Consider the following 15,183-nt stretch of genomic DNA (forward strand, 5'->3'; position numbering starts at 1 on the left):
TCAACTTTTCATTCAGCTTTTGATATATAAAAGTTCATTGTGATATAAGAATATCCTGTAAGTTTAAGAGCTGAAAACTTCCTTGTTAGCTTTTATTGACACCAGACCCAGAAAAGGAGAGATCTCAGAATATGCCGACCCTTGACGCCATTGTGTGGTGAAACACCTGATTCTGTAGCCCCGCCCATCAACTCGTGGAGCTAAACGGATCGCGCTACCAAGCAATAAACATGCCGAAGATGGCAAGATATTGCGCTGTGCCTGGTTGTGGACGAACACAGTCGCTTTTGTGTGTGTGTGTGTGTGTGTGTGTGTGTGTCATAGACTGTAAAAAAATATGGACGTAGTGTCCGTGACGTAACCCATTGGATTCTGAAGAGCAGTTTTGAAGCGTAAAGTAGGGTCAAGCTGGCTGTTGCCATCTTGGCAGCGCGTCATCGTGCGTCACACCTGGATAACAGATAATGGGCAAAGAGGCGGGACGTGGGCGGAGCTGAGATGACGTGATGACTAACAGACAGCAGATAAACGGCAATCCACCTGTCACTCAAAGTGGACACGCCCTTAATTATGCAGAACTTTAAGGCTTTATATATTGTAAACAAATGAGTTATAAAAAAATTCACCCCCCTCACAGTCGTCATGAAGGGCAAAATTAGCCGTATAGACCAAAACCACAATTTGTACCAGGCTGTAAACATGTGTTTAAATAAGTCGGGCATGTTAACATGGAGCTCAATGATGAGATTCTGCTATTTGATGAATTGTAGTTCTACCAGAAAGACTCAGAGATAGGATGATGAATGAAGCATACATTTATTAACAGCCCAGCAAGCATAATAAAGTTTTGGCATAGGCCCCGTCCATAGTTAGTAATCCGAGGGTAGCGGATCAGCATATCCCTGCCTGAAGATGAAGGCAGGGGCGCAGCCGACCCCCCTTTTGAGGTATGGACGGAACCATCCTGGTGGTGGTGGGGAGGGTGGAGGTTGTCGCATCGGCATCTGCGAACTCAAACATGTGTAAGTACGACCTTTATACAGAAAATATGAAGACGTGATTGGATAGAGATGAAGTTAATAAGTGACGAAGTGATTAAGTCTTCCTGGCAGAACTTAAGCTGAAGCTTCCATTTTAAGTCACTTCCATTGGCTTCAAGAGAAACTGGGGGAGGTCGGTGTGTGTGTGTGTGTGTGTGTGTGTGTGTGTGTGTGTGTAGGGATGGGTATCGAGAACCAGTTCCATTTTAGAACCGGTTCCAAATTGCCCAGAACCGGTGATTCGATAAGAAACGTGCATTTCGATTCCGCTTATCGGTTCCTATGCTGCAGACACACACACACACACTGCACACAGAACGGCTTCTCATAGTGAATGAATAGTGCGCAATAATGAACTGAGTTTTCATCCTCGTCTGTTTGCACAGCACGAGAATGGACAAATACACACAAAAATGTAAAAACACAATCGGTTATGTCATTGACGGCAGATTTTCTTGATGCCGTTTCTATGATAATGTTAATCAAACAACAAAAGACAAGAATATTCACTTGCTGTTCTAGACAGAATAACTTATAACTATATTTGTAATGTATAGACTATATAATGTATCAATAAAGTGCAGTGTTATTTTACATTTGATTACAGTTTCTGTACCTACCTGAAAATGTTTATTTCAATCATCTTTGTTCAATTGTATTTATTTGTGCAATTGCCAATTTGTTCTTTTTTAATTACGGAGTGTTTACTTGTCTTTAATAATGCTTTTTTTGCTATGGTATTTTTAAACTATAGGCAAAAGTTGCTAGCCTGTTGGCTTTTGTTCATGGTATTCAGCTACAATTAAAAGTTTTGCAATAATAGCCTAATAATAAATGTGTTTTTTACCCTATTGGAATCGAAATTAGGAATCGATAAGAATCGGAATCGATAAGCAGAATCGGAATCGTTAAAATTCAAACGATACCCAACCCCTATGTGTGTGTGCATGTGTGTTAGTGATGTGCGGTTCGCGGATATATCCACCGATCGGGCGGGCCAAGTAATAAAAAATAACATTCATATTAATTGTGGTTGGATGAGAGATAAATCATTGTGTTTGTTTGATAAAGACATTTTGTGAGCCCTGTGGGCGGATTCCAGTTGCCGTTTCTACACATTGGAAGTTTTCAAAACAATTCCTCACGTGTACTGACGGGGGAGCCGAAACTCATTACTATGCAAAACTGTTATCCAATCATAGCAGTGGGCGTTTGCTTCCAAGTCTTCAGTGCGGCACGCCCATAAAAGCTGAGCTTTCCAGGAGAGAGCCTCAAAACCAGGGCAGAACATAGCCTATTACTTATTCATTATGATGTTTTTGAATGTAAAAACCACGCGAACGTCATAAGTTGACCTAAAAAATAAAAAAGCCAGTTCATGACACCTTTAAATAACAACTCAAACTCTGACAAGAAAAATCAGGAAACTGCTTTTGGTTCCTTAAAGGGATAGTTCACTCACAAGTCATTTTATTTACTCACCCTAATGTTGTTCCATCCAAACCTGTATGACTTTTTTGTCTGTGTTTTATTTTCAGTAGTTGAAAATGTTGTTCTGTAATGTTGTTCTGGACCCCATTGACTTTCATTGTATAAATACAAATCTTCTTTTGATATTTGCATATAGAAAGTAAATAATGACTTCTTGCATTAGCATATTATTATAGTCTTTCTAATTATTATGCTTGAGAAAAAATCTGAAACACCATCAGGAAACGACTTGAAAAAACACAAATTCCAAGGGACAAACAACTATTTCAGCGATTTCACGCAAAGCAGCTTTAGAGATCACAGTGTTTCACCACATGATGGTGTAAGCGAATAACTGCCCCTCTGTTTGTTTTCAAGAGTCAAGCTGAAACTACACCATCGGGGCTAACTGCGGCATGAGACCATGTGTCATGCTTGTCCTGAACAAGAATGACTGATCTGTGTCAGTCTGGATCAGGTTAACATTGAGCCGAATTGTTTTCCCCTTCGATTTAGAGGGAATAAGCGGTCAACCGTAATAGTGTCCCACTAGGACAAACAGCAAGAAGTGTCTACAACAGACTATGACGTCTATTTCGCCACACGCTACATGTTTTTGAACAAAGTGGACCCCTGTTGTGTTCAAGTTGAGGCTTAGCTAATAAACATGTCCACTATCTCCAGAAAAACTCCAGACATTCCACGACGAGGCTCACATCCTTGTTTGACTCATCAGCATATGGTCGGAGTGGCAGTCGTGGCATCCAGGTCAGGCTAAAATGAAAGCCCCAGGAGAGAGCTGGGGGGTGGGCAGGTCGCTGAGGAGCTTGTCCTTAGACCCACACATCTGTGTAAACATCATGGCAGAGCTCCTCAAAGGGCCCTCCGAGCTATGGCCCCGGATGTAGGGGGGGTTTACATCGAGGGTTTGGTGAGGTGGTCTGTGCGGGGGAGATCAGAAGAGGCCTACCCACCCTCACTCAACTATAACCAAACCGCACCATGTAAACAAGCAACATTACAGCCTCTGGCTATGGGTCACTGGGGTGTGCAAAGGAGAGAGAGAGAAAAGAAAACAATAAATGCATCACTTCTACATTGCTGTAGAGTGTTTATTGCTGTGTTTCTTTCACCTAATGAAAACGATTAACTAGAGATGGACAAATTGCTGGCGATTTACAGCACTGAAGCTATAGATTAACCACACAGCTTGCTCCTTTTCACACATGCTTTCAAAATCAGGAGGGAAAAGCTGATTTCACTGAAGAAGTACAGATGTGCTCTTTCAGAAAGCTGGAATTCCAAGACGGGACACTTACATGTGCGCTCTGAAACAACACCAAACATGTTCCACTTACAACTAGGGCTGGGAATGAGAACTGCCTCTCATTCAGTTTTTATTTTTTTTATAAATTCTGGAACTAATTTGGTGTTCGGGTCCATTAACGCTGCATGTGTTCACACCGAACCAATGGAGTTACCTGCAGTAGTTAAACAACATTGTAGCTAAACCTATAGTGCTAATAAGAAAACAAGACCAGAACAGAAACAGAATGTAGTCTGACTTCAGAATTAATGTCTCTGAGCTTCTTTTATGCGAATCAAAAGCTTACAACACACCCAGTGTAGTCCGATTCTGAAGTAATTCATTTTTTGCATTTATCTTTCTAAATATAAGTGTTTCATGTTTTTTATGTATTATTTAAATGATCATCATATGACAGTGGAAATGTATTTCTTATTCCAAATATTTATTCCTTAAAGGGTTAGTTCACCCAAAAATTAAAATTCTGTCATTATTTCAAGTTGTTCCAAACCTGTATGAGTTTTTTTCTTCTGTTGAACACAAAAGAAGATATTTTAAAGATGGTTTGTAATCAAACACAGTAGCCATTGACTTCCATAGTAGGAAAAAAAAGGCAACTGTCTGGTTACCAACATTCATCTAAGGCCCTGTCCCAAATGGCACCCTAAACCCTCAAGGTCTTCCTCTGAGTGCGCACTTTCACAACGTAACGCCTCTTTGACTGCCGGGAAGAAGTCCGCTGTGTAACCCGCATCAGTGCAGGCTCTGCAGAAGTGCGCATCAGGGGAGCATATCGACCGCAAAGGGGGCGCTCGCGAGCACGCTTCTGAGAGCTAAAATGACAAATGGGACACCCTGCGGTCTTGTGGACTTAACGGACACGTGCACGCAGCGGCCATTGTAAGTCCACAAGACCGAAAGTGCACATGAAGTGTGCCATTTGGGACAGGGCCAAAATATCTTCTTTTGTGTTTAATTTTTGGGTGAACTATCCCTTTAAAGGTACAAAATTAATTGTTATTGGATCCTTAAAAGGAACACACCACTATTTTTGAAAATAGGCTCATTTTCAATCTCCACTAGAGTTAAACAATTGAGTTTAACTGTTTTTGAATCCATTCAGCCGATCTCTGTATCTGGTGGTAGTACTTTTAGCATAGCTTATCATAGATCATTGAATCTGATTAGACCGTTAGCGTCTCGCTCAAAAATGACCAAAGAGTTTCGATATTTTTCCTATTTAAAACTTGACTCTTCTGTAGTTACATCGTGTACTAAGACCGACGGAAAATGAAGAGTTGTGATTTTCTAGACCGATATGGCTAGGAACTAAACTCTCATTCCTGCGTAATAATCAAGAACTTTGTGCCGTCCCATGAGTGCAGCGACGCAATGATATTACACAGCGCCTGAAAATAGTCCCCAGCGCTCTCTGTGCGAGCAGGTTGTCACGTTGGTTATGTTGACATAAATTAGGCTATTCATTTTCCGTTGTCTTAGTAAATATGAAAAATAACAAAACTCCTTGGTAATTGTTTTGAGCGAGATGCTAACGGTCTAATCAGATGCAATGATCTATGCTAAGCTATGCTAAAAGTGCTACTGCCAGACCCGGAGATCGGCTGAATGGATTTGAAAACGGTAAAACTCAACTGTTTAACTCAAGGGGAGTTGGAAAATGAGCCTATTTTCAAAAAATAGTGGCGTGTTCCTATAAGAAACTTGTTCTATATAGGATTTTAAATCAGAATCCGACTTGTTCATTTCTTCATGATTCCCATCCTTATTTAAAGGGATAGTTCACCCAAAAACGATTTTTTTATGTTTATCTGCTTACCCCCAGGGCATCCAAGATGTAGGTGTCTTTGTTTCTTCAGGAGAACACAAATGAAGATTTTTAACTCCAACCGTTGCAGTGTGATAGTCGTATAATATATGTCAATGGGGATATTTTAGAGTATGAGAGTAAAAACACAAAGACATACAATCCTTATTAAACCATGCGGCTCGTGGCGACACATTGATCTCTTAAGACACGAAATGATCGGTTTCTGCGAGAACCCAAACAGTATTTATGTTATTTTTTACCTCTTATCAGACGAATGTCATCTAGTATTCCCAGCGCCATAACTTCCAGCGAATAAGGTCAAAATACTGGCGCGATCAAAGATATATAAATGTAGATGCCTCATTCGACCGATCCGCGCAGACACTAATGAGGAATCTATGTATTTATCTATGATCACGGCGGTATTTTGCATGTATTTTGACCTTATTAGCCGGAAGTGATGGCGCGGGGACGGCTGATGCAGAGCCTTAGAAAAAAATAAAATACATTTTTAAATATGGATATTTTTCTTACACAAACGCATCGATTCGCTTCAGAAGGCCTTTATTAACACCCCGGAGCCACGTGGAGCAGTTATTTGATGGACAGATGCATTTTTATGGACTTCAAAAACAGAGCAACTATTACTGCTATTATAATGCTTGGATTAGCCTGAACATTTTTTATATAACTCGGATAACATATACACTTCGCATGACTTGAGGGTGAGTAAATCATGGGCTAATTTTCATTTTTGGGTGAACTATCCCTTTAAAATGTTTTCTAGTTCAAACCTTCAAACCATTTGCCAAATATATTAATGTACTCTATGTGGACCGTACATGACAACATTATCTATAAACATTCTGACACACATCCAAACACCCACACATTTAATGTTTGGAACTCACACACATGGAAAAACCTGTAGGGAAAAGCAAACTGAGGCCCTGGAATGGATGACCATACCTTGCCCTTTACTACAGGGCTTTAGGGAGGTTCTGGAAAGTGGCTAGCGCCTATTTCAACAGGCCAGCAGTGACTGGTTCAGGTCCAGGAAATTCCCAATGAGAAAAGAACTAGTCAAACAATCTGAATGAAGTTAAAGTATAACACACAACAGCTGAATCCTACTGTATGGTAATGTACATCGGATGACTGTTGTCCTAGTCAGCACTTCAGAGTTTTTTATCCTACAGATCTCATGATGGATCACATTAAAAGTTGGAGAACAAAAGTGCTGCTTTAACTCTGTGTGAGATGAGGTTGTAAAGCTGTGGCAGGAGATTGGGAGGGAGAGAGAGAGAGAGAAACACTGAGGCCCGCATCCATGCCTGTGCAACAGCTGTGTTTCATTTAGACTCAGGAAATCGCTCAAAGAAAATTCCTGTACTTCTCTTTTTTCTATGTACCTGCTATAAGACCCACTCACACTTGCCCATTTCAACAGAACATTTGTGATGGAAATTTCCATGGCAACAAAAATACATTTTTCCACACTAGACACAGAAAGTGGTCCATGTTTGAGTTGATTTCTGGGAATAAAATATAGAAGGGTGATTATTCAATTAGGGGAACTTTTTGTGCCCCTGAATGATTCAAAATATGCTCTTTCTAGTTTTATCATCCTAGTTGTAGCGTAAATTATATTATGTTTATCTTTATTGAATTTGGTCCTATAATCCTATAATGCCCCCTTTAACAAGATGTAAAATAAATGTCCCCAGAGTGTGTATGTGAATTTTTAGCTCAAAATTCCCCACAGAACATTTTTTATAGCATGTTAAAATTGTCACTTTTGGAGGGTGTGCTGTTTTTGTATGTGTCCCTTTAAATGCAAATGAGCTGATGCTCCTGGCCCCCTTTCAAGAAGAGCTCAGAATACCTCATGTCAGAAACTGTTTTGCCTTTTATGTTTAAACATGAGTCGGACAATGATGGAGAGACTCAAGAAGAAGTGACAACAGGACGTTTCTGAATGTTAGTTGATGAATTTATGTAGCTGATGTGGAATTAACTATCTTCAAGTCATTGATTAGCATATTCTGTCATGATCATCAATAAATCACTCGTGTGGGAACTGTTGTAAGATGCCTACAGACCCAGAGAATACACAATGATCAGGCATAACATTATGACTGCCTTCCTAATATTGTGCTGATCCCCCTTTTGCTGCCTAAACAGCCCTGACCCGTCAAGGCATGGACTCCACTAGACCCCTGAAGGTGTGCTGTGGTATCTGGCACCAAGATGTTAGCAGCAGATCCTTTAAGTCATGTTAGTTGCGAGGTGGGGCCTCCATGGATCGGACTTGTCTGTTCAGCACATCCCACAGATGCTCGATTGGATTGAGATCTGTAGAATTTGGAGGCCAAGTCAACACCTCAAACTCGTTGTTGTGCTCCTCAAACCATTCCTGAACCATTTTTGCTTTGTGGCAGGACACATTATCTGCTGAAAGAGCCACAGCCACCAGGGAATACCTTTCTATGAAAGGGTACATTGTCTGCAACAATGCTTAGGTAGGTGGTACGTGTCAAAGTAACATCCACATGGATGGCAGGACCCAAGGTTTCCTAGCAGAACATTTCCCAAAGCATCACTGCCTCCGCCAGCTTGCCTTCTTCCCATAGTGCATCCTGGTGCCATGTGTTCCCCAAGTAAGCGAAGCACACGCACCTGGCCAACCACGTGATGTAAAAGAAAACATGATTCATCAGACAACCTTCTTCCATTGCTCTGTGGTCCAGTTCTGATGCTCACGTGCCACTGTTGGCGCTTTCAGTGGTGGACAGGGGTCAGCATGGGCATCCTGACTGATCTGCTGCTATGCCGCCCCATACGCAACAAACTGTGATGCACTGTGTATTCTGACACCTTTCTATCAGAACCAGCATTAACTTCTTGACCAATTTGAGCTACAGAAGCTGTTTGATCGAACCACACGGGCCAGCCTTCGCTCCACACGTGCATCAATGAGCCTTGGCCGCCCATGACCCTGTCGCCGGTTCACCACTGTTCCTTCCTTGAAGCACTTTTGATAGAGACTGACCACTGCAGACCGGGAACACCCCACAAGAGCTGCAGTTTTGGAGATGCTCTGACCCAGTCATCTAGCCATCACAATTTGGAAAGACGGATGACAGCTAGGCCTGTCACGATAACAAATTTTGCTGGACGATAAATTGGCCAAGAAATGATTGCGATAAACGATAATATTGTCGTTCTGAGACCATTTTCATCTAAAATAATGATAATGGCATAATAATGCAGGCACACCTTTTCAAAGATCAATAAACTTTTATTTCTAAAGACTATTTAACACTGAAAACGGAAATCATTTTAAATATCCACAATAAATTAACAAAACGTAAATGTAATGCATAAATGTAAATAAATGTAAATGTAAAACAACCAAAACAAAAAAAAGCAATGGACTCTCAGTCTGTTAACAAAAAATGCACTTGAATAAACAGCTGGGAAAACTTTAAAGAAACTTTACATAACCCCGTTATAATAAATGTTATTTTTACCTGTGCCTTCCCTGTTAGACATATACAGAAATGTAATAGTTATCAAACACCTTTCTTAACTGCATAAATAATAAATAAAATATAGATTAATCATCATTAAAGCGACAATTTTCTCTGTTGCCTTTGTTCTTTGATGAACATTAATGACAGGCATCATCAGCGCTCCTGTCACTTTAAGAACGGCCGCTGACGAACATGAGGCGGATCTGACGCGCTGTCCCGCGCATCTCATTTCCTCACAACTCTTTAAGTTCATTTAAGACGTTATTTAACTAATTTAAGACCCCTAATATAAGAATACTACAAATTCTGTGTTGTTGTTATTGTTTGTTCAAGAGCAAAAGAGAACTGACGCGAGTCTGTCTGTGTGTCGAGTGTGTGTGTCAGAGTGTCCCTCGATTAGCTGACATGAGACGCAGCCACACAGACAGGACATTGACATACAGCGCGTTCTCTTGTGTCTTGTCGCGCTTAGAAAAGCATTTACATGTATAAGAGCGGGATCATATAATATAACGCTCTGCAAAAATGGATATAAAAACGGACGCAGGAAATTATCGCGGCCAGAAAAATGATCAAGCTCATTATTTTTTATTGTGCGATTAATTGATTTATTGACTATCGCAACAGGCCTAATGACAGCTTGAGCAGACTCCCAAATGTGCTCTACTACAACAACTCTTCCTTGTCTCAACATGGCCTTTGTTGCATGTTCCCGGGGGCAGAGTAAATTTAGGGTTAGTGATGTCACTAACCTGTGAATAAGCTTGTTGTAGTCCTTACCAGCCGTTTGTTGTAGTTCTTAAAAAGTCTCCCTTCACTTTGAACTTTTAGCGTTGTAACTTTGCAGATGTTGTTTATGCTTAAACAGCAACATTGCACACTAACTGAAGTTTAAAATGAGAAATCATAATCAACCACCCCTTTAAGAATACTCAAATGCTTAACATGTCATCTTTTAACTATTTTGGGCCTGTCCACTACCTATACTACCCAAAAAAAAAAAAAAAAAAATGAATGTGTACAATTTGTATTTATCTTATATCAAAAAATAGCTAATTAGCTACTATACCCAATAAAGGGATCATTTTTGCCATCACACCAAGCATATTGCAAGCACCTACTTGGTTATATTTGAAATGAGGGAAGTAACAGGGTAAGAGGGAGCATGGCCAACCATGATCACACCCTTATTCCAGAACAATGAGACAAATGCAGTTAAAAGTGAGAAATCACCAAAGATCTCCCAAGGTTGTCTCACAAAACTCATAAAGGCCTCAAGCAGCCTTTCAGAAATTTGCTTGCACATTTACTGTGTGTGGCTGATTCATAATTATGTTTACTGACGCCTCCCTTAGCGTTCAAATATTTGAGATATTGTGACCTACAGTTAATGAAGAGTTTCTGATCTTAAGCAAAAATCTGAGCAATGAAATCCTCAGGGTGCAATCAGAGTCCAGGCATTTGAGAAAAACTATTATTTTGTCATTTGATAATAATTATAGCCTTATCTGCATGATCTGCATGCAACAAATGTGCACAAGCTGTGATAATAAAGTATTTCTTCTCATGATTTCATTCGAGCAGGACCTCTGCTGATTACATATTGGCCACCGTTTTGTGACTGGACACATCTTAAAGACCAGAAGTATGAAATTATTAAACAGAATGGATTGGCAGCCTTGAAAGCAAACAGTTTAACAAACATGGTCAACTAGCAAAAACAGACCCAGTCCGTTTCTGAAGATGAAGAGGAAACAAAATCTCGCTGTATGTCATTGCGGTTTATTTCAACATAGGAAAACAATGAGCTTCACCATGTTAAATGTATGCTGCGTCTATCCCTTTGTGGCCACTGCTAACATCTGGAATCATCACTCACAGCAAGACTCAAATAAAATACTATTTGCATGCGATTCTTTTCATTTGTGTAGCATCAGAAATAGCAACTATTGTGTATCTGGTGAACATCTCTGGATCCAATCATCATGCCCCCAGCGTCTCTCATTAAAGCCCCCTCTCTGGAATGTTAACAAGTAAACGCTCTAAAAAAAAGGGGGTATAACTACAGAGACAAATTACTACACCATTATGTTTATAAACCTCTGAACTGTACTGCTCCACACCACTAGCATGCATCAACATTTTTTGACAGAAAACAGGTTTATAACACTTTAAATGGGCACAACCATCTGGAGCTTATTAAAGAAAAGGGGGGGAATCAAAGGGTGCAAGAGAACATTTGATACATCATCCCTCCATGCCAAAGACTGAAGAACAAACATCTAAAATGTCAGCTCAGCTTACAATTTGGATGCAAGGAATGCTTTTCCTCAAAGAACCCTTTATATTACAGATTTTTAAATACAACTTAGGGTATAGGAAGTGAATTCTGTAGCATATTTTAGCGAGATGTTAACTTGAACATGCCACCAAATCTGGTGTATCCATGTGGAATGGGCCTGGATCAATAGCATTTTGATTGAGCAAGTAGATTCATGAGATCGAATCTTCATGGAAAAATCATGCCTTGAAATGACTAACAATTCCAGTCATAATTCCTCTGTATATTGTTATGCACTTATCATGGTTGGGCTACGACGTGAAGCCTTTGTTCACATGTTTACTTGCCTCTGCTCAGATGTAATCAGACACATGCAGTTTTGATACAAACAAAACAACAGCAAGCAATTTAAAGAACGTCTTTGTAAAGTTTCTGGATCCAACAGGTTTTTTTTTATGACATCAGCAACAAAATAAAGGCAGAAATAGGAATAAAATCCTCTCTGGAGTTCAGAGAGAGGCAATAAAGTCTTTCCTAAGACATTGGCAGAGTCACTGGGACACGTGTGGGCTGATTTCAGCTCCAATTATTTCCTTATGTGATCAAGGCCATATGCAGTTCTAGAAATCCAGCGAGACTCTGAAAGAATGAGAGCTAGCGATTGTGAAAACCAGCTTCTCAACAACTTAAATAACTGGTTAGTGGTCATTCAAGATAAATGAAATGTATTTTGTTCTTGCAGCTTAGAACGGAAATATTGAGAAAATACTAGAACGGGCATCCATATAGATGCTTATGTTGAGTCCTGGAAATCATATTGTATTACTGTACAAACACAATGTCCAATAAAGCACAACCTTAAGAGGATGTATGGAAAATGTGTGTAGACAAAAACAGAGATAATTCACGGCCAGCCAGACAGGCAGATCCCACTCAGAACTGGAGACAGGAAATCAAAATCCGAAGCCAAGAGCCTCTGGCTAATGAGCTAAAAGAGAGATTGTGCTCTTGATATTGGTCTAAATAAATGCAAATACCTTTACATCCATTATTTTCCCAATGGTTTAACAGTATTATGCTTATAACTTAGCCTGATCCTTACTTTATAAGAAGTTATTCATGATATGGTCTTCATTTTATGTAATGTAATGTCGTGATTAAGGCAGACATTTTCATTAAAAAACTATTTGGCTTTAATGCATGCAGAATGTTGCAACTTTTCTTTGGCAATGACTTGAGTGAAGTGACACAAGATCACCTTGTTCTTATTCCAGCACACAATATGTTATTTTTATTGTTGTTGTTTTTAATTGCACAATATAAATGAAAAACAGCTCTTTGAGTATGAGTATTTGAGCTCATATCTTTTCAAAATAACTAACATTATGTAGAGTCATTGCAAACTGTTCTATACATACAGTGTTGAGTGTTCTCTTACTACTGAGCGGCTTAGTATGGGGTGGTATAATGTTCTCTATGTACACTCACCTAAAGGATTATTAGGAACACCATACTAATACTGTGTTTGACCCCCTTTCGCCTTCAGAACTGCCTTAATTCTACGTGGCATTGATTCAACAAGGTGCTGAAAGCATTCTTTAGAAATGTTGGCCCGTATTGATAGGATAGTATCTTGCAGTTGATGGAGATTTGTGGGATGCACATCCAGGGCACGAAGCTCCCGTTCCACCACATCCCAAAGATGCTCTATTGGGTTGAGATCTGGTGACTGTGGGGGCCATTTTAGTTCAGTGAACTCATTGTCATGTTCAAGAAACCAATTTGAAATGATTCGAGCTTTGTGACATGGAGCATTATCCTGCTGGAAGTAGCCATCAGAGGATGGGGACATGGTGGTCATAAAGGGATGGACATGGTCAGAAACAATGCTCAGGTAGGCCATGGCATTTAAACGATGCCTAATTGGCACTAAGGGGCCTAAAGTGTGCCAAGAAAACATCCCCCACACCATTACACCACCACCAGCAGCCTGCACAGTGGTAACAAGGCATGATGGATCCATGTTCTCATTCTGTTTATGCCAAATTCTGACTCTACCATCTGAATGTCTCAACAGAAATCGAGACTCATCAGACCAGGCAACATTTTTCCAGTCCTCAACTGTCCAATTTTGGTGAGCTTGTGCAAATTGTAGCCTCTTTTTCCTATTTGTAGTGGAGATGAGTGGTACCCGGTGGGGTCTTCTGCTGTTGTAGCCCATCCGCCTCAAGGTTGTGCGTGTTGTGGCTTTACAAATGCTTTGCTGCATATCTCGGTTGTAACGAGTGATTATTTCAGTCAAAGTTGCTCTTCTATCAGCTTGAATCAGTCGGCCCATTCTCCTCTGACCTCTAGCATCAACAAGGCATTTTCACCCACAGGACTGCCGCATACTGGATGTTTTTCCCTTTTCACACCATTCTTTGTAAACCCTAGAAATGGTTGTGTGTGAAAATCCCAGTAACTGAGCAGATTGTGAAATACTCAGACCGGCCCGTCTGGCACCAACAACCATGCCACGCTCAAAATTGCTTAAATCCCCTTTCTTTCCCATTCTGACATTCAGTTTGGAGTTCAGGAGATTGTCTTGACCAGGACCACACCCCTAAATGCATTGAAGCAACTGCCATGTGATTGGTTGATTAGATAATTGCATTAATGAGAAATTGAACAGGTGTTCCTAATAATCCTTTAGGTGAGTGTAGATCAGTGGGTGGGATACATCCTCGCAAGCATAAAGCACAAAAAAGCTACATTCACAATTTGTGGAGACAAAGTCAACGCAATTTGATTTTAAAACCCAATCTTTTAGACTGAGTAAGTCATCAGTGAGCAGATTGTATCAGCGTGTGCTTATAGGCGGTGTAGTCATTTTCTGGCATATCTACAGTAGTTGCTATAGTTTTGACGCGAGCATCATCCAATGCCAAATGAGTTTCAAATAAACTGGCCATATGGAGAGACCTGACAGAAAGGTGAATAGTTGCATGCTTATGTACACTATGGCGTCTGGTTTCCTTAAAGCGTAAACACATGCCTCATTATCCCAACATTAGAAACATTAGGTCACAAGGGCACATGCCATTATAATCATAAAGGCTCATTCCAGCAGTGCACTTATTAGTAAAACATTTGAGTAATCACATTGAGTCTGAGCTGCTTCCATAAATCTGCTTTACTGAGTACAAGCACTGTAAAACAAAATAAAAGTTTCATACTCGCTCTGACATCATAATGCTGTTATGGTTTATACAGTATAAAAACTGATCAGGCATAACATTCCTAATATTGTGCTGGTCCCCCTTTTGCTGCCAAATCAGCCCTGACCTGTCAAGGCATGGACTCCACTAGAACCCGGAAGGTGTGCTGTGACACCAAGATGTTAGCAGCAGATCCTTTAAGTCCTGTAAGTTGCAAGGTGGGGCCTCCATGGATCGGGCTTGTTTGTTCAGCACATCCCACAGATGCTCGATTGGATTGAAGGAATTTGGAGGCCAAGTCAACACCTCAAACTCGTTGTTGTGCTCCTCAAACCATTCCTGAAGCATTTTTGCTTTGTGGTAGGACACATTATCTGCCGAAAGAGCCACAGACACCAGGGAATACCGTTTCTATGAAAGAGTGTACATGGTCTGCAACAATGGGTAGGTGGTACGTGTCAAAGTAACATCAACATGGATGGCAGGACCCAAGGTTTCCCAGCAGAACATTTGCCCAAAGCA

At 40.4% G+C, this 15,183-nt stretch overlaps 1 protein-coding gene across 1 annotated transcript in view; it reads right to left on the reverse strand.

Annotated features, from left to right (window-relative positions):
* The window catches only part of colec12 (collectin sub-family member 12), a 59,171-nt gene that overhangs the window by 15,318 nt on the left and 28,670 nt on the right, over nucleotides 1-15,183 (reverse strand). The window lies entirely within an intron of this gene.

Source organism: Gobio gobio, assembly GCF_949357685.1.
Source record: "Gobio gobio genome assembly, chromosome: 6".
NCBI lineage: Eukaryota > Metazoa > Chordata > Actinopteri > Cypriniformes > Gobionidae > Gobio > Gobio gobio.